The sequence below is a fragment of the Cydia pomonella genome, chromosome 12 (assembly GCF_033807575.1).
Source record: "Cydia pomonella isolate Wapato2018A chromosome 12, ilCydPomo1, whole genome shotgun sequence".
In the NCBI taxonomy this organism is placed as follows: Eukaryota; Metazoa; Arthropoda; class Insecta; order Lepidoptera; family Tortricidae; genus Cydia; species Cydia pomonella.
Window position 1 is genome coordinate 7,587,934 of NC_084714.1, and position 23,883 is coordinate 7,611,816.

Consider the following 23,883-nt stretch of genomic DNA (forward strand, 5'->3'; position numbering starts at 1 on the left):
TATCAGTAACTATGAAAATAATAGAATAACATATGTTTGAACTGCTACATAATCCAACTAAGTAACAGAGATAAAGTAATTGGAATAAAAGTAACAGGCCGATTCGAACTTTAAGATACGTCACATATTAGATCTAAATACGATATGGATCGGATATGTCAGTGTCAAAAGTGACGTTTCTTCAAACAAAAACGTCACTTTTGACACTGACATCCAATCTATATCATATCGTATCTCGATCTAATTTTTGACGTATCTTAAAATTCAAATCAGCCGTAAAAAAAGAAGCGGTCGTTTTAGTTATTACGAGTAAGTATCTATAGGTATACACTATCCCCCTTATTCATAAACGTGTACTAAAGTTACGATGCCGCTATTAATCGTTTGTCCCTTTCCATCATACCAATACGTGGGAAAGGGACAAACGATGATCAGCGGCATCGTAACTTTAGTACACGTTTATGAATAAGGGAGTAAATTATTAGCTGAAATGTCTACTCATAGTGTTGTGTTCCTGCCTCACTCACCGTAAGGTTGCCAGAGCTCATCAAGTGTGCGGAGTGTTAGGGTCGGCAACGCGCATATAACTCCTGCAGGAGTTGCAGGCGTTCATAGGCTATGGAGACTGCTTACTATCAGGCGGGCTGCTTACTATATTTGCCACTGAAGTAGTATTGAAAAAAATGTATTATCCATAATATCTGCTCATTTTACGTCTAGGGGAAATGACAATTTTTTGCTTGGTATCATTCGACATCTAGTCCGTATTTAAATCTCAATAGCCACTCTAACTAGTGCACACCCGGCATTTTTCGAACAAAACTGGAAAAAGTTGAAACCTGTTGAACAACGGGCATCAAACAAGCAACTCTCAAATTAAAACCCATTCGAGACATGCCTTTGAAGCTTAATGCCGGAATATTCACTTTCACGGCGCTCGGAATTATTAAACACGAACGGTATTGTATTCACAATATATTTGAAACAGTACAAGTGTGCACGTGTACGTCTAACAGTATGATGCGAAGAGTTCGGGAAACATTAACTCTAGCCCCTCAGAGACGTATAAAAATATAGTAGCACTCCTGGAGTTTCGACAGAAGTAAAAACTTGAACAATTTTCAATTTTGAATCGTCAGGAAATATTTTAAGGTTTATTAGGTGTCGGTCACAGTAAAGTGAGTGGACGCTCGAAGCGGAGAGTTTGGCGGAGCGTGCAGCGTGGCGTCAGGCTCAGAAGTGATTTGAGCAGCCTGCACTAAGGCTGCTCCAATACGTTACGTCCTTATTAGAGCTTAATTCCAAAAATTGTAATCGCATAATTTTTAAAATTTTATTTTATGTGACATATTTGAAGTTATCCTGTAGGTACAGAGTTATTTTAAGGCATATGTGGCTTTCCATCACATAAGGGTTCTTATACTTTATCTACAATAAGGACGGTTCCATCGGAAATTCCAATAGAATTTCTGATAAAACGGTCCTTACTCCAGATGAACCATAAGGACCCTTCTCTGATGGAAAGCTACATATAGCGACGTCCGGCTCGATTCAAATAATGAGATACGATAACGATATGTTTTGATTTAGATAAGTTCTGATTTAGATATCGTTTGTATGTCGTATAATTCACAGAAGCAACTCGATTCGGGCAACCAATGTCACTTTGACGTTAGAAATATCGTAGATAGATCTTATTGGGATCACAGCGGAATCAAAATAAACGTCAATTTTGACATGTCATATTTAGTAATCGATCTTTTAAAGATCTTTCCAAGATCTTAAACGTGTCTTAATCATTCTTCAAATCGAGGCGGTTATCACATAACAATGCAAAACGTTTGAAAGAATTACTAATAGCATATGAAACAACATTTTTTTCTGGTCATGAATTCATGATATACATACTTATTTTTAACCAACTGTTTTGGTCCAAAAATATACAGTTTTTCCGCCATAAAGTATAAAGACAAAGTGTGGTCACTATTATATTTTTCCACACGAGTACACAAGCGGACTTTACCGCACGCACAATACTCAGCAGAGCTTAAAAAGGGTTTTCAAAACACTTTTATACGAGCATTTTTTCAGCTTCTCGTATCTCATTTCCTAAGCAAAGCGCTTATGTGGAAAACTTGGATATAAATTATAATAACCCTTTGCTTTTCTTATTTTACGATCCAAATAACATTATAAAAAGCAACTTTTTTATGTAGTTATAAGTATGTATTTTTTTCGGCGACCACTACCTGTACTTGGCATTAAGTACTTGTGGAAGGTTTTAGTCTTGGACGATGCCATATGCAATCCTTATTCGTCCACAAAAATAATATCGTGTATTTACTTGAATAGGTCACACGGATTGATTAAATATCTTTTTTTAAGGTTCCGTACCCAAAGGGTAAAAATGGGACCCTATTACTAAGATTCCACTGTGCGTCTGTCTATCTGTCTGTCTGTCACCAGGCTGTATGCCATGAACCGTGATAGCTAGACAGTTGAAATTTTCACAGATGATGTATTTCTGTTGCCGCTATAACAACAAATACTGAAACCATAATAAATTATATTTAAGTAAGGGTGCCGTCACGAGTGGCGGAAGACAGAGGAGGCCTTTGCCCAGGAGTGGGACACGATGTAGGCTATTAAAAAAAGAAAAAAAAGTAAAGGAGCCCATACAACAAACTTGATTTTTTGCCGTGTTTTGCGTAATGGTACGGAACCCTTCGACTCGTACTTGTTATTGATATCTCATGTTCCCCTGTACACAGGTTGAACAACTTGACTACTGATAAACAAATTAAACAATATCTCTTGTTCAAAGTGTAATGATTATCTTAAGTATAAATATACAACACAAAACTTAGTTAATTTGTGTAATAATGTCCTCTATTATTTATTTATTATTCTATTAAAAAAAATTGTACGTGTCTCTATAAATTAAAGGGTCCAAATATGTAATGTTATTTTTTGGAGAGAACAAAAATGTATACTTATTACATTTACAATCGCATTTACAGTTTAATAAAAACAATAAGCCTACGGGTGTAGAAATTGGGGCTATAATAATAAATATTTTAGTGAGAGAAATGGTTATTAATAATTCGCATTGATAACACATAATGATTATCAAAATAACTGGTTATTTACTTAAAAGCAAATTGCATTATCCAACAACATAATTAACTAAGTTTGCACTAATCGGATTATTGCCAAAATCAGCAAATTTCATGCCATTATAATATTACGAGTATAATGGATTAGGTATGTGGCCGGCAGGGTTGTGTTTGTCAGTTACATGGCAAAATGATTGGCTGTACGCTAATTACGTATATTCTGGCGTATATAGTGACATAACGCGGAGTGCCGCGTGGCACAGTGTGCACCAAATCTGGTGTCAAATAGAAATATGTCTAAAGCACGTAAACACTGCAACGCAGGTGGTTGCGTTGTCAGCAATTAAAAAAATGCTGACAACACATAAGTATATACAATATGTCCAATCGGCAACGTTTGGGCACGTTCGGTATTCGCAACGTGCACGACTGTCATGCCACCGAGCATCCGCAAATCTAGCGGAAAACGTCAAATCACTACATCTTATAAAACGTCCCCCAAATTCAAAAACTCCTTAACAGATTTTCATAAGGTTTTCATTTAACGATAGAATGATTCTTCAGAAAGGTTTAAATCTATAAATCTATAAATTTAAAGAATCATTCTATTTATTTGTAAAATTGGTTTGAAATATGACGATTTTTGCTAACGATTTCGGAAAAAATCACGCTGTACAGTACGGTTGTCTCTCATTGGTCTACAAAAAAAGTCAGTAATAGTGTATGTTTATTTTTTTAAGGAAAATTTACTTTACCTATTCGTAACATATAGAAACAAATCACATAATATGTGGTATTTGCAAAGCTATTTACATGGATACAGCATTAATCATTAACAAATTAAATACGTTAGTTATATTAAGCATTTCATACAAATACCTTACAACATACAATTTAAATTAATATCATAGGTGTTATCGTTAATTAAAAACTCCATTTCGTGCATATAATTTGTACGAAATGTTAAAGACCTTTGTTAGTTCCAAATTTTACCACCGCGTGCACTACGATCGCTTTACTATTCCCCCACCATGCACTTCGCACGCAGCCAATACCTAAACAGGTATTTTGTTATGCAGTGAGCCTTCAGTACGTAGTACCAACTATTATTTATTTTGTGGTATAGTTGGAATATCTAGTGACATCGGCTTGTTGACCGTTAAATACATATAATTCGTTTCATATAATGCATACAGTCTTATCCTGTCAAATACGAGTAAGTATAGACAAATCCTGCAAAACAAGTATTTACCATCAGTTTTTATAGCTGGCAACATTTTAACATAAACAAGAGCCAAAGAGCTGCTTAAGTTTAATGTTCAATTGATATTTGTTAGTTTGAACATTAATAGCGTCATACGTCCCATAGCTGGAGCAAAAAAAACATAGTTTTAATTGGTTAATTATATTAAAACCAATTGCAGTAGCTTTCATTAAATACATTGATAACATAAAGGACGAATTTTTAAAGCATAATGCGGTAGAATATAAAAAAAAATCGGTGAAATATCAATAATACTCCAAATGTTCTTTTAAATGTCCCATGATTGGTGCCGTTAACATATTGTATAATCTTAAGGAAAATCACTTAATGTGTACTCGATAGATCATATTTTTAGCGTAATACTCCGTGATTTAATCCGTGTTTAGTAATTGCTCTCACCTTTTACTCGCGTACTACCTAGTAAATTTTGAAGTTACAAATATCTTTTTCCAGCACTATCTGTCAAAAATTCCTAATAATAATCTATTTCCTACAGAAAGCATATCAAATCAAATATATCCGAATATCCTAAAATTGGCCTATTCGCTCACAGTCAGAATTAGCATCAAATTGTACATTACCTATTGATATTGTCGAACAACTCCGCGTCATATACCAAGCTATCCACAGTACCTATACATAGTCTGTTCCATTGATTCAGAAAAGTATCGGTCCACATTGACGTGTTGCGAAGTTTTGACACGTTATGACATGTTGCTTTATACTTTATGGACGTGTTGTATCGGACATGTAAATACATGGAAAATACAATGTGGAAAATAAGTTAGCTTGGACTTAAGGGCCCTTATTCGACATGCTAAAAGTGACGTTTCGTGTTGATTTCCATTTGATGTGAGAAATATTGTGACTTGTCGAATTGCTATTATCACCACCTGTCAGTGAACAATATCCACACTAGAGGCGGGGCGTTGTACCGGAATAGTTTTTGGAACAGGTTATTTGTAATAGACTACTTTTAGCTTGTCGAGTATTCAAAAGTACGGACTTTGATTTCTGAAATAAAACAAATATGAAACTTTTATCACCTCGTACCTCCATTCTTACCGTTACTTTAGGTAAAATAAAATTTTGTTAACAGATGGTCGTCTGGGTGTCTGGTGTATCTAAAAATAATGTAATAATATATAACAAAAATATGACAATAGATTCATAGCCTTCACTCAAAACGTCACCATATTTCCGACCCTTACCGAAATAATAAGTCGATATTTGTATAAATAATCCTTATTTGTAAGACGCCTAAGCATGGCAAATACGTAAACTGCCTATTGGGGGTCATACTCGTAAAACTGGTATTTTAGACGTACTTTTGGTACGAGTAACAGAGACGTACTTTTGGTACGCAGTCCCAGCTCTAGTCAGGATTCTAGTTGTCAAATATAAGCGTGTCGAATACGTATTAGTTAACTGTCAAATGAAATTAGATCAACGGTAGACTTTTTTGTCGATGGGTATGGCTGCCATGTTTGGATTTATGACATTTAAAAGGGGATCCTAAGGCAGAGAGTAGTTTTTTTCTGTACGATTTTGATTCTTCTACTGGACGCAAGATGGAGTTAGCTGCCAAATTCCGATCAGGCTGACGCAACTAGGAAGACAAAAGTTTTGTATGGAATTTGTTTCGCAAATCATTGCCAACGAAGAAAAAGAAAACGTCAGTGCTATTTATTCTGTCAAGTTTACATCAAGTCTACTGTCAGCCTAATTGCTTTGTTTGTTTTGAAGGCTTCAATGTTTTGTTCGGGTATTTCGTGTAATTTCTTTATTATTTAGTGAAAAAATCGAAAATAGTCAACCGTGATCAGAGTAAAGAGCGAGTTTGTTACAATGCCAGCGAGAAAACGGTTTACTAAGTGTGAAATATGTGGCAAGCGAGCCACTCGAGAAAATCACGAAAAAAGGGATTTTATGGCGAAATTTCCCTTGGATGAAGACTGGTAAGTATTGCTTTAGATACTTTTGACCTTATTTTGGGTCAGCAGGCTATAAACACATCGAAAATTAGATATTTTACATTATTTTTCGTTGTGAACTAGGGATGTACTATAACTATCGATAACTGTAGTTTTATTTGTATATCAGTGTAAATAATTAAATTAAATATGTGAAATTTCCTTAGAACTAGAATTCATGCAATATGACCATAATTAATTCGTCGAAGATTAATACTGCATAAATTATCTATTACTTATGCATTAATGGTCATTAGTTAACATATTTTTTTTATCTAGTGATTATTTAATATATTAACCTAAAATGTAAGAAAATTAATCTCTGTTTTTATGATAAATAAAGAAATATTATATGACATTATTACACAAACTGACTTAGTACTAAAGTATGACTGGCATGTGTTGTGGGTACTTAGACAACAATATATATATATATACCCACAACACATGCCATTCATACTTTAGTACTAAGTCAGTTTGTGTAATAATGAATATATATATATTATGTACATAGTCCTAATTTATAAGTATTTATAAATACATAGGAAATACCCATGTATCAGGAACAAATATTCATGCTCATCACACTAATAAATGCCCGTTCCAGGATTTGAACCTGGGACCATCGGCTTCATAGGCAGGGTCGCTGCCAACAACGCCAGACCCGTTCTCATGATTAACAGACATAAATACATAAAAAGTTAAAGCATTGATAAAGGGTTGTTGATAACTGGATGTCGAAAAACATGATTTATAGATGCATATTAGCGCGAAATAATCAGTTAATCATCTCATTAGCAAACACATGGAATATAAACTGTAGATAAAGTCATGTTTTTCCAAGGCTGTATGTTTTCAGATGCAGGCAGTGGGCCAAATTTGTTGGGAACGAAGACCTGATACATCTTCCCATAGAAAAGTTACATTTATTCAAACATGTATGTGCACATCATTATGAAAATCAAGCATATAATAAAATAAAAAAACACGACTTAAAAACTGTATTATAATAATTCGGGTCCACATTAAGCCCGACCAGATAGTAGTCCAATTAAGAACTATCCACTATATAACATACAACTTAAATGTGGACTCGATGCTAACCTGATTTCGAGTACAAAATTTGTAGACATTAGCCTATGTTTCAACCCTCCCCATTTTATCGATATCGATAAGAATCGTAAGCGTGTAGCGTACTACACTATTCAAATCGCTTATGTTGGTACTATCGTTCTTTGACAGTTCTTTGTCGTACATTTTGGTAATGATTTGCGAAACAAACTGATTCCACTCGCTAGTATGGAAGTCCCGTCTCTTAAAACGTAGTGATTATATGCTCTTTGACAATGACATGCAGTTGCGTCGATGTAGATCTATCATAAAAACGTACATGTGACGCATGTGACAAATGAAAAAAATATCTTGACAATTAACATAAAGCAATACAATACCACAAAATGTCAACAAGAAAACAGATTTATTATAAAAATACAAATTATATACAAAGCTTCATTTTAAAACCAATGGTCGTGGGTTCTAACCCCGGCTCTTAACAATGTGCATCTTGTAACATGTACCGATTGCTTTTCAGTAAAGTAAAATATATTATCATGAGGAAGATGGAGTATCCCCAATAAGGTATATTTTCCCCTCTGGGTTAGAAGGTCAGATAGTAGTGAGACAGGGAGATATAGTGAAGAATGCGGAAAAACAAGCATTTATTGTGTTGTTAGGCTAGTTTTTTTTTTTCAAAATTTGAAAACGAACGCAACAACATGCTCAAAGCCCCCTGTGAGTCAGAATCTGTTAAATTTAGGCTTAAGACGAAACAGGAGCTGAGCCCGTACACAAATTTGAGATTTTTAGGTAAAAGGTAAAAAATATCGCCGTCGCGCTGACGAGTGTGGCCTGTACCTAGCTAGAGACTATCCCTTGTGTGTGTACCAACAAACCAAATTTTAGACAAATATGATACGTCTTCTTCTTCTTTGTCGTTTTACTCTTTGCAGAGCGTCGTGGTCAACTGCTGATGTCAGACGCAGATGTTGCTTGCCGTATGATTTCTCGCCATTTTTCGCGGTTGGGGGCCATTCTGGCAAATGCGTTCAGGGGACCCTTCATGGCAGATTTGATTTGGTCAGTCCATCGCATAGGTGGCCTTTTGCGCGGTCTTTTTCCGTTTGCTCTACCCTGCACCACTAGACGCTCTATGGAGTCGTTGTTCCTCCTCGAGACGTGACCGAAAAAACTGAGTATGCGGGTCTTTACGAGAGTCGGAAGGCGCTGCTTGATACGGAGTTCTTTAAGGATGGAGACATTAGTCCGAAACTCGGTCCAGGATATCCCCAGCATTTTCCTCCAGCACCATATTTCTAGGGCGTCTATCTTCTTCTCCTCTGTCTTTCGGATAGTCCAGGTCTCCGCAGCGTATAAGAATATAGGAAAAACGAGGGCCCGTACAAGCCGAACCTTCGTGGTGTTTGTGACGTTTCGGTGATACGTAGCCTATACGTAAAAACTAGCCAAGACAAATCCTTTATAATTTCAGGATTTTCTACACAGCACAGAACATGGCACCCATATAGATCTCAATTCCGTTGTCGGCGAGTCAACAACAATACATATTCTTAATATTGAACTTAATTGGCTCTCATTTCACATTTATGTTTTAAATTAATTATATGCATAGACATACCATATCCTATTGTAAGTACAAAGTTTCAGAGCAATCTAGCTAGCCGATTTAAAATGAGAGCGAAACTACATTTGTATGGAGAACCGAATTTGCTGCGGACGCACAATGTAGCATAATCGGATTAGGACCAACCTCGAAATCTCTGTAACAGTCATGAAATTTATTATGTATATAAATTAAAGGCCCCTTTTTCATGCCCAAACCATTTAACATTTGGGGACCTCGAGGAATCCGAGCCATCTTGGAAAATGTGTACCATCAACACAACAGTCAACATTAAAACTTATTAAATTCTACACAAAAAAGTCCTCGATATCTTTGCGGAACAATACATCTTGTTATAGAGAATACTTGCTGAATCTAAGTTTAACGCTTATACACTTCCAGGGGACATTCTCTTAAAAGGAAACTCGGAGGAATATGAATTCTATTTTTAACTATACATTTGTACGTGGTCTACCCCAATATTAACATTTTATTCTACTGCGACTACAACAGAAAGAAGGGTTATGGGTGTAAGTACTGATGTTTCAGTACACCCAGTAGCTAGGTATTAGGATACTGGACGGATTTTTTTAAATGACGTATCGTTAGATTCCTCTTGCCATTCACAACCTACTTTTACTTGTTCTATAAAAGAAAAATCAATACAGCCGCCTTAAGAGGACTCCGAATATTAAATCATATTTTTTCTTCTAGCGCCTAAACTATTGAGTCACAGTATCACCCTGATCAGTAGATCCACAGTTAGTATACAAGTGCTATGCAATACAAAGTTACTAAAGTTTTGGACCCGGGTATGTCCTTAAACTACGTCCAAAAGAGAGGTATGGGCAATGTGAATGTCATCTCGCCTTGTGTGGTAGGGCACAGCACAGCGGATGTCATTCCAGATCTAGAGCAGAGCCCAACTGGGGAAGTACCTCCACCTTACAGAAAACCGCAGCCAAATAACACTTGACCCTACTTATAGTGTTGTGTTCCTGCCGGTGAGTAAGGTTGCCAGAGCTCAACGAGGGGGGTGGGGTTAGGGTCGGCAACGCGCATGTAACTCCTCTGGAGTTGCAGGTGTACATAGGCTACGGAGACTGCTTACCATCAGGCAGGCCGTATGCTTGTTTGCCACCGACGTAGCATAAAAAAAAAAAAAAACTAAAATTAACGGAAGAAAAAAGTTTAGGGCTAAATAATACGTCATTTAAAAAATCCGTCCAGTATCCTAAGCTACAGGCTGTCCTGAATCCTCAGTACTTATACCCATAACCCTACTTTCTGGTTAAGTTGCAGTCAAGTAAAATATTGATATTGGGCTAGATTATGTACAAATGTATAGTTAAAAGTGGAATTTTTATTCTTCCAAGTTTCCTATTAAGAGAATATCCCATGAAAGGGTATAAGGGCTAAATCTGGGTTTAGCAAGTATTTTTTAAAGCAAGATCATTTTTTTTTTCGCAAAGATGTCTAAAACTATTTTATGTAGAATTGTATAAGCTTGAATGTTGCCTTACACGATTATTGAATAAAGAACGTAGATTTAGAGTAAAACGCGAATTTCTCCTGGATGGTCCACATTTTCCAAGATGGCTGCGGTTCCTCGAGGTCCCCAAATGTCAAATGGTGTGGGCATGAAAAAGGGGCCTTTAACGTATATACATACCAAATTTCATGACTGTTCAGACATTTCGAGTTTGGTCCTAATCCGACTGTGCTAATGCCACTATGTACGTAAACTGTAACTGTACTGCGGACTCAACCTTCACGTTATAATTTTTTAAGTATTAACGTTGACATAGTAACGAAAATAATAAACACGTCAATTGAAGTAAACAATATTATTATATGCAAGAAAATTTTGCAAAATAGGTACATTAATGGTAAATTAATATGTAAAACACCATTAATTATTGAATTAAAATTATGATTTTGTGTTAAAAAATATGAGACCAATGATACAGCCCGATTACACGGGCTACATATTAAAAATGATTATCATGGAAACAGTAAATATACACAGGTGAACAAAGTTATAGTAAAATAGGTGCATAATTTCAGAGCTTGCCTGGCCCACCTGTACCACCTACCATGACCACGGCCGTCTCCTACTATTATTTTTTTCTAATACCTATGGCCTTACTAGCGAACAACAGTATTCCATGTTCTTGATCCAGAATTTAAACCCTTAACTACATATTGGGGTTGAATTTGAAACTCTAGGGCACTAGTGTGGCTCTATGAGAGCGCCTTATATAGGCTTCTGGTGACCAGAGGATCAGCATTGTTAACCAGCGCGGAAATGCACCCAGCCTTCTGAGCACCCTACCGAGCGACCAGAATATAGGGCAAATATATTATGTATACGTTTTTGACTTAAGTGTGTTTATCATGTTTTATAATTAAACTTACAGATGTCGAACTACCAGCAAAGTTTTTGAAGAGGTGTAGTTTTTATATTTCCTGGTACCAAACTGATACAGGAAATTGGAATGTCAGTAAATAATCTACACCGAAGACAATGAAATATAGTCACATAATACTTTAATGTTTTATTTTATTAAAGAAAGCGGTAAAAAAATGTGTTAACTGAAAAAGATAAATTTTATTTTATTTGTAGTTGAATAACAAAATATGTATTTAATCTCCTTTTAACATAGGAATTCTCTTTGTGTAGGTACATATAAATAATAGGTACTTAGGTCTTGGTAAGTAATATAGACAGTACAGTAGGTCTTATCTTAATAATTTGAGATCTCATACATGCGTTCCGATATATCTGATGGCGACTGTACATACAATGGGGTCGCGTATACGAGTACAAAGAGCATTAAAATAGTTGTTGATAGACCAAGTGAGCGAGCTACTATGGTACCTATCTTTATATCAATTTTATGCATTATGTAATAGCGCAATACAGAAAAAAAAAAGACAAATGTAGTATTATTTTTATAGTAATAAAGGTTATTCATGAACCATCTCGTAATTTAAAAAAAAAAACGGACTTTATCTCTAAATCATATGCCTTATATTTACAGATGTGTTAGGTTACAACTTGGTTCGTGAACGTGGTTTAGAAGCAACTTGAGACTGGGTGCGGAGTAAATTGCATCAATTTTTTTTACAATTTTGAGCGTTTATAGGAGAATATGTGGAGCGAGCATTATTCGACGTGTAGGTGTGGGTTCAACAAAAAGATCGTATGTCAATAGTTCTTTATTGTCGTTAAAATTCAATTAATAATCGCCTTTATCGACCATCAACTGTGTGGTCACTTTTTAATTGATTGACGTTGTCAGGTACAGTTTCACTACTCGCCGCCGCATTGTTCATAGCGCATTACTTATCCTATCGAATACAAGATGTCGCTGATTCCTGTAAACTTATGTTTAAAAAAAAAAGACGCTTTACTCTATGCCATATATTGTAGGAAAGGAAGGGTATTCCCTGTCGTACGTCAAAAAATCCAAGATGGTGCCCAAGCCCATGGACAAAAAAGTCTAGCAATAAAATCAACACTTGTCAAAATTTGACATTAGCAATCCACAGTCAGGTGACAATCAAATCAAACCGAACCACTTCGAGTTCAGAGCCATTTCAAACTATATAGTAGTAATAAACAAAGTTGATTTTTGTTTGATTATTTTTTCTATGAATGAGTTTTGATTGTTCCAAATGATAATATCCACAGTTGATAGAATCAACACTTGATACAATCAACATGCGATAGAATCAAGTGTTGATTTGATGTGGACGCGAAATTTGACAGTTGTGCATCTCGAATAAGGCCCAAGGTTACATTCTTATCGCGACTGCTGTTATTTCTGGTGCTGCGAGTAGCGAAATGGGCAATACCACTTTTAATTTCATTGCTATCGTTTTCGCATTACTGTAGCAATGAGAACGTTAAATCCGTGACTCATTTATCAATCCGTCACTCATATGACAACGGTAACATCACAAGACTCAAAAGGTGGCAGATCTTGGAACTAGACCAGAGAGAATAACCCACCCCCTGTTTTCACATAAAGGAATAGTGGTTAATGGACCATGACATTGAGCTGATCTGATGATGGAGACAGGAGGTAGCCATGGGAACTGCGTGATAAAACAACGCAAACTAATTTTGTTAGGTCTTGTTTGAATTGTCTCGATGAGTATTACTTGCCTGGGGAAAGAAAAGTAGTGTTTTTTTTGCCAAAAACGAATTTATTTTTAAATTGTGATAGAAAACCGTAGCCAAATAACACTAGACCCTACTCATAGTGTTGTGTTCCTGCCGGTGAGTAAGGTTGCCAGAGCTCAACGAGGGGTGGGAGGGGGTTAGGGTCGGCAACGCGCATGTAACTCCGCTGTAGTTGCAGACGTACATAGGCAACGGATACTGCTTACCATCAGGCCGGCCGTATGCTTGTTTGCCACCGACGTAGTATAAAAGAAAAATATATTTTACTGATTTAAAGTAGACCATTACTATAGTAGTGATATTATAACACTTAAATGAGATTGTAATATAGTTTTAATGTATACAATTTTTTGAGGCACAATTACCAAGTAGGTAGCAAAGTAAACACATTATACGATACCTAATTCGCTTCTAGCATTTGAGTACTCTTTTTTTTTTGCTTTACTTCTTGTTTTTCTAAAATACAACCAAACGTATTGCCAGCTTCAAATGATTTGCATCCTTTTCACACACTGCCGCCAAAATAAAATAAACACGCTCCGCCTACAATTTCATTAACTGCGATTTCGAGAGCCGAAAAGCCGGAAAACTGAATAATGAAAAATTTTATCGAGTTTCGGATTTGCTTTTTCAGTCATTTTGTCACCATCACACGTTTTAAGTACGAAAAAAACTTAGACACATGATGAAGCTTCATTACTTTTGTATTATTTTTACGGTTCCGTAGTTTCCCGTAGTTTTATCTGAATAGAACTGGATAAATAAATTAATCTTGTTTTTTTTTCGACAGTAAAATTAAAATTATCTTACATGACGACTGGTCTGGCCTAGTGGGTAGTGACCCTGCCTATGAAGCCGATGGCCCCGGGTTCGAATCCCGGTAAGAGCATGTATTTGTGTGATGAGCACAGGTATTTGTCCCTGAGCCATGGGTGTTTTGTATGTATTTAAGTATTTGTATATTATATATATCGTATTTATTTATGATGAAAAAAGGATACATTTTGAATAAAATTAAATTATGACTGCTTATAAAATAAAACTATTAAAACTAAACCTACCTAGAAAAATACCGTGAATACCACGTTTTTATATACGTTTTAATAATAATACAAGTAATCGCTGAGTTCCCTCAAGCGTTATATTTTCGATTTTTAGAAGCAATTTTTAGCTTTTTGACCTAAGGTGTTCGTGATTTTTTTCTATCGAGCGAAAGTCAAAAACTCAGATCGCTGAAGTTCCTCTATTAGCCTCAAGATTACTAATTCAATTTTTGGCAGCCGTGTTTGTGATCCAAAAAAAGCGCTACCACTTTTTAAATACCCCGTTTTTTGTACCCACTGCATACTTTCAAGTATTCAGAAAACCTTCTCATATTACCGCTTTTCCGATTGCATCCTAAAACAGCCGTGACTTTTCTATAGATACATAATCCCAAGAATCGGCCAAGTACTATTTTACAAAAGCGACTGCCTTCTGATGTTTCCATCCAGAACGGAAATTTTGCCTAATTGAGATTTGCTGGTTTCTTCACGATGATTTCCTTCACATTTCGTACATAAAAGCAAAGCAACTTTGGATGACGTGGGATTCGCTGGCTGGGAACGTTTGGATTCTGAACGCTCATAACAGGCCCTGCCTGAAATCTAAAATACTCGTAAAAAGGTAAGTGAACAATTTGACTCTCATCTAATTTTTACTCATAATAACCGAACAGCGTGTTTTGCTAATTTACTGACCAGACGACCTATCATAAAACTATCTTTTTTTTTAAGACAGACAACATCCATAGCTCCAAAACAATAGATTCGTGCTCATTACGCAATTAAATACCTGGAATTCGAACCCAGGATCATCAGCTTCGTAGGCTGAGGCATTAATTTCTTAATGATCTTATAATATTTTTTCCTTAGCTTTTTTCTTTACAGCCTGATACGCCACGGCGTTCCCTTTCACCTTCCTCTCCTTGATTTTCCTCTCTTCCTTCGACTTTCCCTTGTAGTACATTGTTGATGAATTTATCATGTCGTAACAGTCCCAACATCATTCCCTTTCTATAACTCTACGAGTACTTAAGACCTCTTTTTTCCCCGTCGGTTTATATTTATTCCTAACTAGGCTATTCGTTCTAAAGGAAAGCTACTTAAATAGTGTTATTAAAGCTTAAAATATTAAAGTTTAGAATTACGCAACGACACATGCTCGATTTGGGTCTCGCCACAATGAAGAGGATACAAGAAAAAAATAAAATCGCTATGGTACTAATGAGGTCGCTTCTACATCTACTATTAATACGAAGAGTCCGGCTCCGTGCCTAGCTTATTGTGAAATAAAAGTCCCTTGCAATACCAATTAATTTTGTATTCATGACCAACCTAAATAAATTACCAAATCTGTTCAAAGTACGTAGGTATCTTCCGCTTTTTTTTTCTCTTAAATAAATAAAACATAGTTGTAGAAGTCAAACACAACTGTAAATGTAGGTTATATGAAAAGGCATAAGCTGTAACTATTGACGACTAATGTTTCCTCTATCTTTCCCGATCTTTTCTGTTACACGGTCTTATGTACGTGCTTTTTTTGCTAAATAATTGTTAAATATGTTTACCTTTTCAAATCTTACATGTCACGTCACAATTAAATAAAAAAAAAACAGTATACGTCAAAAATATCTTCCATTATTTTAGAAAAAAAAATCGATTTTATCCAACATAGCTTAGTACCAACGCAAGGAAACTTACTTTCACGTAAAAAAAACGCATCGAAATCGGTCCATCCGGTTGAGAACTACGATGCTACAGACAAGCATTGACGTCAAATTTATTTAATTCAATTCAATCTATTTATTTCAGGTCAAAATAGGCTCATATGGTTTGTTAGTAATTATTTAGGTAAAGTAGCTTAAATTACATATTAACATTTCAAAATTGAAATAAAATAAAATAAAAACAAAACAATATCATATTAAATGTCAAATTGGTAATCAAATTGCAATAAAAATATAAAAAAGACGAAAAAATTTTTTTATATTAAGTTATTAAAAAGATTGAAATAATAATAAATTATACAAAAATGTCAATGCAAAGAAATAAATTAATATTTTGCATTTCATTTAATATATCTCATTACCGTTTTAATTTGTATAATCCAATGACATAAAATGGGACAATCAAACCTGCCTGCAATAATTTTCAAGATGCTATTTTGGCTTCTTTTCACGCGTTCTAAGAACGAGGCTATTTTCTTACGCATTATCGCGTAAAAGCCGCCCGTTATAACACCCCCCTTTATGCGTCGGGAGTTAAAAACAAAAATAATCTATCTTAGTCGGAACCTTCCGGAAGTCACACATATGTAGCCTCAATAAGTTACCTACCAAATAACTTTTAGTAAGTAAGTTCCCGGTATATTGTACAAGGAAAAGTTTATTAACAAGATATTCATTCGTTTACTTATTACAGTAATTACACTACCTATTACGCAATTTGTTATTAAGGTAAAAGTACATACATATATAATGTCAATAGTTAACGAAGAAGCCCTCCAGAGGGCAGCATTGGTGTTTTTCTTTTATATATTGCATCATTTATACGGTATGTTTATTAAATAAAACCATTTACTCAAACCCGTAAATGTTTAGGTCATACTGAGTGTGGTGAGCTTGTAATAGGATCTTGATAGCCAATAAATACAGTGTAAATATGGTTACAGATTTATTGTTTAGCACAGACGTACATCGCTCAGTGCGGGCAAGGCAATACTGACTGCACCTAACTTAATGTGTACACTACATGAGTAACATTTACTATGGGACCAACCCCGAAATCACGAAATACAATTTCGGCCCGATTCGAAGAATGAAAGACGATAACGATAAGTTCTCATTTAGATATCGTTTGTATGTCGTATAATTGACAGAAGCAGCTCGATTCGGGCAACCAATGTCACTTTGACGTTAGAAATATCGTAGATAGATTTTATTGGGATCACAGCGGAATGGAAATAAACGTCAATTTTTACATTTCGTTTAGTTATCGATCTGTTAAAGATCTTTCCAAAGTCTTAAATATGTCTTAATCATTCTTCAAATCGGGCCGTTAGACTATTTCGTACTTTTTGGCTGGCCTGACGTTGAAATTTTCTATGGGAGAGTCAATTTTTTTTTCGCGATTTCGGGGCTGTTCCCATAGTAAAGGTTACTCAGCATGACCTAATGCATGCATTTACCGGTTTGAGTAAATGGTTTTAGTTAATAAACATACTGTATTTCAGTTTATATTTTACTTATATATCTTATAACCGCCCAGAGGCCAAAAAAAGGTCTCCCATTCGGCCATTCCATTCTATTTTTAATCTTTATTTTGACATTTCAAAATTGTATTTGCCTAGGCAAGTTTTGACATGTGGGCGGCTAGCTTGCAGCTAGAGATTAAAGTATGAAAAAAACTTAGCTAAATATTTGATAAAAATAATCATATTTGTTCTGAAAAAGTTGATTAACTCATTATCAAACACTAGATAGAGGCGAAAACAATAAAATATTCTGGGTGTGGATTTAATGCTATCTATTTTCATTTCTAGCACAGTTGTGTTTATTATTACTGCGTAAAAAATATATGTTAGGGCTTGCTCAATCAAATATATTCGCGTGAGCTGCTAAAACCTAATATATCTGTGGACAGTAAATATTGACCATGTACAGTCAGCGTCAATATAGCAGATGAAACAACGCGCCAAAAGTATATACAAACCTCGAATACTTTTCCAAATAGAAATATGTATACCGGGTGTGTATTCTCAAACTGACCAACATTTGTTCAGCAACTTTAAAAAAATATGAAGATTTTGGACTTTCTATTTTTCATACAAATTAAATATTATTGTCAATGTACGCTATCATCTCTGTAATTGACGTTGCTTGTCACGCTTTAAAATTAACAAAATTCGCTATACATTGCGTCTCAGAATAAACTTTCAAGTATGCTAAAAATCTAAATACAAGTTATTTTTAAAAGTCGCTGAACAAATGTTGGTCAGTTTGAGGAGTACTGTCTACGGTTTAATTTTTGCTCATGTTACAGGCCACACCCGGTATAGGCCAGTCCAGAAAGGACAATTTTTCGCCAATTTGATTAAATTGTCCGATCAAATTAGTGCAGACGCAAACGCCAATTTGGCTCGCCGATTTTGACCATTGAGTATTACCGATAAAATGGAGGTGCGGATGCAAGTAAAGCAATTTGTGACGCTGTATTTTTGTATGTTTTTTTTTTAATTGAGAGGGTTCAAGTATCACCATAAATATAAAATTGGTGATTAAATTGGAGATTGACGCCAATTTTATTTCTGATCAAATCGGTCGATTTTATCATCCAGTGTGGACTCCACTAAAAGTATCTGTAAGTCTAATTGTTCTGTATATACTTTTATTCAATAATTCCAGAATAGTAGATGCTTTTGACACATAGTCTGATACCCTAATTTTGATGCTGACTGTACTACCACAAATTAAACTACGTTACACAAATATATATGAGCATATTCCAAATTTATCAATATAATTTACTGAAAAAAAAGTTGTACCTTGCGTATATTTAAAAAAAGGTCGTGCACACGGTCATCAATGACTGTTTAATGGTTAAGTTAGTTTGGCCACCTATCAAGACAGCAATCAAACTATTGAGGCGTAAATTCCCCATTTTGGTTTAGGCACAACTATAAAATATTGCAATATCAATAGCTGATATAAAATATCACGTTAGAAATATTGATCACTAGCGGTCACGGCTTCGTACCGCTAGTCAATGACTATCATTATTTTCAAAAAATACACCCTCGAGAACCTAGAACACGATATCCATGATAACTTTAATACTTTTTCGAAAATGTCCATCTCAATCGTAATTGTTTTAAAAATAATTTTCGTGATTTATCAGATATTATAATAGCTATTCACCATTATAGTCGAGACAGAGACGAGTCCAACATATCCAAAATCATTTCAATCAGTCCAGCTGTTCACGAGTTATAAATGGTGTAAAGAAATCGATTTGTTTTATACATCATAGATTTGTTCAAAAATAATAACATGCTAAATATGAATAGTAGCTAGTCATAAAGTGATTCGAGAACTACTTAGGTTCGATCGTTTAAAACGTCTCCACATTCCAGATTTTTTTCTTGAAATCACAAATATTACTCTTCAATAAGATTATTACAGTTCCAGAACTATTTTTTAGTAAGGCTATCTTATAAAATTATAGATTTCCTTTTCTTTCATATTGTTTGCCTAGCGGGGAGAAGTAAACAAAATATAATCGTAATTTAGATAACTATTCCGACGAGTAATATTTATGTTGCGTAAATGAAATCCTAGAGTTAAGAAGACCCAACAATCGACATAAAGTTTTAGTGCTTTTATTAGGTCTATCCGTTGCCAAATAAGTTTCACAGGCCGTACTATTATAGCGGTTATCGCGGATAGAGCATTCATCACTTCACATATACATTTAAGTAAAGCGCTTAATCTGTCGCGAAAAACATTACTTTACTATTCTAGGCCCTATTTCCATATACTCGTTTATATTTAGTTCGTAATTTAGTTTAGTGTCTAAACTTGTCAGGGTTAATATGATTACGCTATAGGACTGTTGCCTAAGCGGTATAACACAAGTGATGATGATGAGTGATTTTCGAAATATAGCTAACGCGAGCGGTTTATCTTTACGAAAATTGTCATGTCATATCGCTATGTTATTTCAATAAGATAGCGATAAAGCCACTTAACAAGAACTCTTTGTAAATATTTTTATTCACTTTCATTGCTAGTTGATCGAAGACTTCGCGAATCGTCTTGGATAATAGAAGCTTTTATTTCGTTTTTAAATTTGTATCTGTGTGTTATTTAATAAGAGTTCCATTATTAATTTGTCCTTTATAAATGTCTCTGGGATCCGAGGTAAAAATGATTATCAAATAAATATATTAAATCAATTAAAACCGCAGATTTGCTTGTAAACGGTAAGAGTATTTAAGATAGGTGGAAAAATTACTCCCTTGTGTGAGAATTGAACTCACGGCCTCTGGATCGATACTCCAGCGCTCTGCCAACTGAGCCACCCAGACCTCATCCATAGCCAGCGAATTTTTCCACCATATGGGTCTAGAGGACCCTAGCGACATCTACCGTAGGAGCGTTACACTTCTTAAACGGCTAATAGTACACTACTTAAAATCATTTTAAGCTAATAGTATCATTCGCAGACGTCGTTTCTGCTTGTTGAGTTGAGTGGACGCCGACGCTCGGGAGACACTAGTATGAGGTGGCCCTCAGATCCAGCTATTAATTATTGTCACAATCGTTAACCTCAATCAAAAACTGAAATCGAAATGCGTTTAATTTTGATAGTTAAAGAATAATACCATTAAAGTTATTAAAGTATATCCTGTGGTTTAATCCTAAAGAGCTTGTATTAATGTTTGATTTATTAGGAGATATATATTACCATGTTGTCCATGGTATTGAAAAATGTATATTTTATGTTATATTTTAGTTTATAAGGGCTTTATCTCTTTCTTATTGTATAGATAGATAAATACACTATTGGCACACCTCAGTAAAAATATACAAGAAAAATAAACAATTGATTTAATTTAGAGGCAGACAACAGGCGGTCTTATCGCTAAAAAGCAATCTCTTCCAGACAACCTGTATATTTGGCATACTTTCCACAAATTGGCCAAATCCCCAATTCATTGAGATTAATACATTATTGCCAATTTACGCCAATTTTTGGAGACTTATTTTCGACAGTGTTATGCCAATACTTCTTCGTTTCCAATAAAACCGGTATTTAGAATATCCAAAATTACGGCCACCCTCTGCCTCCGGATTTCCGTCTCAACTATTTCCGGTACCTTTCAATCTATTTTATTTGGTCAAGTATGCCGTGATATAAATGACACCCTTTTCATTAAAAGGTAATTCAACATTTTCAACGTTTTCAATGAAACTTTTTCCATGTTTTTCAATTTGGCTAAACTGCTTGAAAATTAATCGTTTTAAAGGGCTCTTTGAAGTGTTAGCAGCTTTTTTCCGAATACAGACAAAGTTCGGGCTCTTTCAACTGTTATAACCATTTAAGCCAACGAGATATTTATATTTAGATTTTCTTAAGGCCCGTGACGTAGGAGGAAATTATCCTGTTTTTTTTTTTTATCGTAGGGGTTCCCTAAGATAGCTTCTTAAGAAAGAGAGAGAAAGAGAAAACGTTTTTCCACTTGTAAATATTTTCCATTCTCCATGACTTTTTAGTATGTTATTATTGTTCTTATGAAAAACTAGGTTTATAGGTTTTCCTTTTTTTTTCAAAATTTTCAATACATTTCTTTTTTCAAAAAAAACGTAACCTATAAACCTAGAATATATTATGCTGAGGCGATCGACATAAAATTCAAAGTGATTATTAAGATTTAGTGTAAAACGTTTACTCTCGAAATAGAATTTCATAAAAAAATTACCGTTATTTCGTTAGATTCGAAAAGCTATTCTTCCCTCTTAATATATTCACACAATGGATGAAAGCACCGCACACAATCTCTGCTTAACCTTAAGGTTGACTGGTAGAGAATGCCTCATAGCATTAAATCCACCTCTTTACTGTAAGATTTTATTCTTTTGTGCAATAAAGATTAAACAAATAAAAATCATTGTTAATGCAAAGGCTCTAAACAAAATAAAAATATATAAGGAGATATGTGATGCTAAAAAAATTATGTTTATATTCACCAGCATTACGAGTTTTTAAGCATATGATTAAAATCTCATTAAATAAATTGTTTACATGTAAGATTTCTAATTCGTATACTATTGTACAGTCAGCATCAAATACTTTGTAGCAACCAAAGTAGCCAACAGTTCGGTACACCATATATTTAGTATGGTGTACCGAACTATTAGGCCACTTTGACTGCTACAAAGTATTTGACGCTGACTGTACTATTCCAAGAATTGTAAAAAAACTAGGCATGTTTAGTTTTTAGAGTTAATAGCTATTCTTTAATTAACTTCTCCAAGAAACACAACAGGGGAGGCATTTAAACGAATGACATTGGTTACATTCGGTCCTAAGGGAAAACCCGAATGAATGAGGCCTACAATCGTATTTTTAATTAATTGAATACATTGACAGATGTTAGTTTATATTATTGTCTAACCGGTATTTCGTAAACGTATTTTTATTTTTAAAACGTTTTTAGAATCAGTTAAAATCTCAGTTAAGTCTTACCTCAAACAAGTAAAGTGTTTCAGAATTTCGTAAAATAAAATTTACTAAGTACTAACTAGGTAACTTTAATTGATAAAAAGTGCTCTACTTAAACTCTATGTGTCCGTAAGCTTCATGATAGATACCTACGTTAGTTAATTAAAAATTAGACTTTACTTAACTTCATGAAATATATTACCTCTACCTTCCGTCTGTTATATAATATTTATCATGTTGTTTATATATTAAATATACATGGTGTCCGTGAGCATTGCGAGAGATTCTAAGCACGCAAACAAACAAACAAACAAACAAATTATAAAACCGACTTCAAATATTACCAAAAGCGCCATACATGTACCTATAACATTTGAAGAGTTCCCTCGATTTCTCCAAGATCCCATCATCAGACCCCAGCTTCGTGCCAACGAGACCATCTCGGGGTTATACCCGTTCGATTAAAATATAAATTTTGAAAATCGGTTCACGAAACATATATAAAAAAAACAGTCAAATTGAGAACCTCCTCCTTTTTTGAAGTCGGTTAAAAATATCGAAGTAAGTCAATATCCAGGGAGCCAAATGGGGGCTACTTTTTTATAAAGAACCGATCGTTCATTATCAACTTAAGTTCATTCACATGCTTAATTTACGTTAGCAAATCTCCAATCGCAGATAATAGTCCCAAATCATGTCGAGGACAGGTTGAACAACATTTATACTCAGAATTTGGAAAATGAAATAACTTATATTTAAAATTCACTTATTTTATTCCTAATTCAATTTACCGTCATGTCAGATGTCTTTGACGTTCCCAACAAGATATTTTTAATGACTCTTCGATTATGTCATGAATAAATAACTGTGCTATAAGTAAAATTGCATGCTTGCGGGTGAAGTCTGAAGAGTAATTCTTTAATTTATATATGATTTATGCCGTAGGTATGCCTCTAATATTTTTGGCAAATTTGGAAATTGAAATTTGACGTAGATATTTGCTTTAAACTGTGTTAACAGTTCGAATTTATAGAGTATAAAGTTAATATTCAGTTTTAAATTTTCTGAGTGTTTACATGTTTTTGTTTCTTGGATTAGAACTGATAATTTAGCTAAAGGAATTATAGCGGAAACACGCATATAGTGAACATAACGTAGGTACTTGTATCTAAAAATTAAGCACTAGGTAACTAATAATAGAAATCAATTAAAATTCGATCTTCTAGAAAAATGTTATTTCTGAAAATATTATATTTTTAAACTCATAAAATACGAAGTGCCTGTATATTACAGAAGTACCTGTATAGTTTCTTAAAAAATATCCAAGATTCTTGGGTTTTTTTTTTTCATTTTTTGTATCTTTTTTATAAATCGTGTTATGTATTTAATTTAAAG

The 23,883-nt window shown here is 34.5% G+C and overlaps 1 protein-coding gene and 1 long non-coding RNA gene across 2 annotated transcripts in view; one reads left to right on the plus strand and one right to left on the minus strand.

Moving 5' to 3' along the window:
* LOC133523393 (allatotropins-like) overlaps window positions 1–23,883 on the minus strand; it is a 96,028-nt gene that overhangs the window by 66,021 nt on the left and 6,124 nt on the right. The gene's annotated exons all lie outside the window — the stretch shown is intronic.
* Window positions 5,182–23,883, plus strand: part of LOC133523394 (uncharacterized) — a 326,759-nt gene continuing 308,057 nt past the window's right edge. Inside the window, exons 1-2 of the long non-coding RNA XR_009800221.1 lie at window positions 5,182–6,338; window positions 11,454–12,833. This is a non-coding gene — a long non-coding RNA (uncharacterized LOC133523394). The remainder of the gene's footprint in view (window positions 6,339–11,453; window positions 12,834–23,883) is intronic.